Source organism: Corylus avellana, chromosome ca11 (genome assembly GCF_901000735.1).
Source record: "Corylus avellana chromosome ca11, CavTom2PMs-1.0".
Taxonomy (NCBI): Eukaryota; Viridiplantae; Streptophyta; class Magnoliopsida; order Fagales; family Betulaceae; genus Corylus; species Corylus avellana.
The window spans coordinates 18,313,855-18,318,202 of record NC_081551.1 but is presented as its reverse complement, the minus strand read 5'-3'; positions in this window follow the sequence as shown (position 1 = coordinate 18,318,202).

The following is a 4,348-nucleotide window of genomic DNA, read 5'->3' as shown; positions in this document are numbered from 1 at the left end:
CAACACCTAATTCCGGTTTCCATAAAAATAAAAAATAAAAAATAAAAATTTAAACACAGTCAACATATATGCTTAAATTAAGGCCCTCTACTTAATTTCAAAAAGGCATTAATATCATTTGATTATCTGATATTCTGAAATAAATAAGGCTTAAAAAATTGATATCAATATATAAGGGAATCAAATAACAATAAAGATATTCTTAAATTAATACAATCTTAAACAGGTAGATATTATTATTATTTTTTAGCCTTGTGAAATGACAAACATAACCCTCAAATATAACTAACTGGAAGGATCAAATTTCAAAGATTGTGTCTAACGTTTAAAATCAAATGGGAAAAGTAAATAAATAAATGCTAAACCATGGAAAGTTTCTAAAATATTTTATTCAATTACAAACTAATCTCTTTATAAATTTCCATTTTTCTCTCTATATCCCTATTCAAGCCTTATTCATATTTAAATTATATTGACAATATCTGTTATAGTTACTTCTGCATAAAGAAGTTTTTCAAAATTAAAATTGATAAAATCCTACTTAAGATCAACAATGTCACAAGAGAGATTAAATGGATTAGTCATATTATCAATTGAAAACATGTTGTTAGAAAATATTGAATATAAAAACTTAATCAGCAATTTTGCATTCCAAAAAGCAAGAAGAATGATTTTTAAATAAAAATATAATTAATATTAAAATAAAATAAATAAATATTATTAAAAAAAAAGCCCCACTTAAACTTTTCGCCTAAGGTTTCAAAATATATCGGGCCGGCCTTGAACAAACAAACCCTAGGCTAGCACCGAGCCAAACCACATCTGTGTGATTTGGCATCAGACCATAGTCGCGTGGTTGGGTGATGACCCAACTAGGACCTTGGTTGGGTGTTGTCACTAGGGCTGTTAAGTGAGCGAAGCGTCTCGCGAGCAAGCTCGGGCTCGGCTCGTGCTCGACTCGAATATTAAATGAAACACTTCATGAACACAAATCCTATCTCGAATATTAAACGAAGCAAGTTCGGCTCGACTCGGCTAGGCTCGTGAGCAAGCTCGTATAAGCTCGTGTGTGTATATATATATATAAAAACTAAGTAATACATAATTAATTATAAATCTCATAATTATTAAAATCTTAAAATTGCATTTATATTTAAGCGTTAGAGAATAAAAAATTTTAAACCCTTCGTGATCAAAGAGAGAGAGAGAGAGAGAGCCATCATTAAAAATACCTCGATTCAATTAGAGCAGACCCAAACGAAAGGAAGAAGAATCAAGCAGAAACTATTGAGGGAGATTGCAAAAGGCATAAACTATTGAAGAATCATACAGACCCAAACACTATCACTACCTGTTTGATGAGCGAGAGCGAGAGAGTGGGAAATAAGAGTTCAGGTGGAAGATGCGTTGTGACTGGTGAGGGGGATTGAGAGAGAGACGTTGAAAAAATAGTTTTTTGTAGGGGGCGTTGTCCCAATGCAATCTGAATGCAACATGTTAACTTGTCCCACATTGTTAAGAAAACATTAATCTCCAAGTTTGTTTATCTATAAAATGATGCATATCATCTCTTTTTGAAACCAAATGCCTTGTTGTATTGACTCAGGCTTCATACTCGATTAGCCAGGTTAAGCAAATACTCATATGCAAACTAACTTCTTAAGCCATTTAAGAGTACTTGAAGTTAAATTTTTTAAAAAAAACAAAAACATCAAATATACACGAGTTGGCTCGGCTCGACTTATTATTAGCTCGAGCTCGATTTGTTTGGCTCGCCCTTGAGCTCGAGCTCGAGTAAAATTTAAACGAGCCAAGCCTGAACAAGGGAAGCTCGCTCAAGTTCGGCTCGTTTACACCCCTAGTTGTCACCCAACAATGACTATGGCTAGGGCATGGTTGGGATATGTGGTTGGGTGACGACTTTGCCACGACCATGATGGGACACATCGGGTCTGTTTGGCATTGAACAATTACTGTTTAGTGACTTGAAATTGTAATAAAAATTAATTGATATGGAAAAAAAAAAAAGTAAAAATGTTTTGTATAAAAAAAAAAATTGTTTGTAGTGATTTTTTTTATTTAAATAATAATAAAAAATTATTGATTTGATGTAAAAAATATGAAGGTTTAGAATTTTAATTTTATTTTTAATTATTTTTATGAATAGTAACGTGCTGTTCCATTGGGTACTCCGTACTAGCAACCAATGCCAATTGACAGCTACATTTTTAAATTAAAAATAAAAAATAAAAATTAAACTGAGGGGCATAATTGTATTTTCATGTCGTTTAAGTTATCTATTTGAACAAAAAAAAAAAAAAAAAAAAAACTGATGGAGATCTCGATTAATTTACACAGATATTCAAAGCATGGGTCTTGATTTCATCACATTAAAACATGATGTCTCATGTCAAGAAAAAAAAGAAAACATGATGTCTCAATGTTAAAAAAAGGTGAAAGCATGAGTAGGTTGTGAGTCTTGTGACATGATTTCCCTAATTAAAACTAAATATAATTAGAATTAGAAATATAACCCTAATATTACTTGATAAAATTTATCTTAGCCCGCCATGCACGACGCTTGTAGCTTCCAAGCTCCGCCACCGCAAGACACCTGCACCACTTGTGGCTGCCAGAGAGGAGAGAGATCCAGGAAGAAGGAAAAAGAGTTGAAAGAGTACGAGACACCACTTTTTAGAGTAATTAATTGATATTTTATACGGATTATTTTCGGGCCAGCTCATAGCCCAAACCCGTACTCCACAAAACAGTATAGTGTACCGCCACCTGTAAAAGCCCAGCAAAAAGCCGGATGGAGGGTCCCTTATCCGGATTTTGATGGGCCCAGAGTATCATCGCAGATGCTGAGCTGGCGGCTACTTTTGGTGCCAAACCGACATAACAAACAGAGGCCTAGAGGGAGGGGGGTCCGAAGTGCATGTCTACAGTATACGGCGCAGACCTTCATTCTCTCCGGTGAGCAAGAGACAAAAAACCGACTGATACTCTCGCCTACTTCGCTTCGTTCATGTACAGGCTGTACACTGTGCACTGTAGCAGAAAATGAAAGAACGAAATAAAATGAAAACCAAAAAAATAACTCTCGCAGAGTTTTTAAAACTCTGCTCTAACATGTATATGTGCGTCTTCAAATTTGCTTTTAACATAGAAATGGAGTCACGAAGTTAGGGTTTGTACCGTTTGTTGGATTTTTTTTGTTTGTGTTTTTGGAACGAAGTCCTGGAATTAGGTTCAATGGCGGTTGTGGAAGAAGGCAGAATGGAAGAGGCAGAGTACGAGAGCGCTTCGGAGGAGGACGCGGTGTTGCACTGGACAATGCGGAGAGGAGAAGCGAGCGACGACGACGAAGATAGCAAAGGAGAGGAAGACAGAGAAAGGCACCGCGAATCGGACACTCTAGGTGGAGCACCGGAGGACAGCGCCGAAGTGTCTTATATAGACGAGCTTGGAGAAGAAATGGAAGAAGAGGTCGAACGTGACGGGCAAGATGGTGAAGGTGAAGTTTCAGAGGTGGCGCTCGGAAAGTATTACATGCACTGCGATAGGTATAGAGATAGCTGCCGTGGCCAGCGCAGGTACTATAATTTTTTTTCTTGAGTTTTCATTGATTTTATTGTACTAATATGTGTGTGTAAATGTATGTATGCATGAATATGTCTATATGAATATTTATGAATGAATTCATGAGTGTGTTATTTGGATGTTTATATATGTACATTTGTATATATGTGTGTGTGTCTATGTGTTTGTTACATTCGGATGTTACTCTTTCTCTGGTTGATACAGAGTTGATGTTGTTGTTTGTAGGGTTTAGAATGCTTTATACGTTGAAGGGATTGGAGTCGGTACAAGTAATTGATCTTTTCCATACTTGATGACTTAAGAGTTTTCTTTCTCTCCATGTCCAATTATATGCAAATAATGTTGTGATGTGAGGGACTGTTGGTTTTAGAGATGAGAGAGCAATTGATGCCATCTAATTGGAGTAATTGTGATATGATAATTTGTTTCGAGTCTCAAGTGAGGTGTATGTATGCGGCAACCTTATTAATGTTGTAAATATTAATCCATTATTGTATTGTATGGCAGCTCAATTTTTGTCATTTGTTTATATTTCACGCTTTCGTTTCCCAGCCTTCCTTTCTTAAATTGATCAAGAGTTGTGATGTAGTTTAGCACTGTATTTTCTTTCATCGAATATGTGATTTTCTGAAATGATAACTCTTGAGGGAAGCCATGTGATTTTCAAGTAAGATGACATGCTTTATGTGAGTTGACCTGTTAAATTTGATGCTTAATAAGGCTGTTCCTTTGGCATTATTTTGAG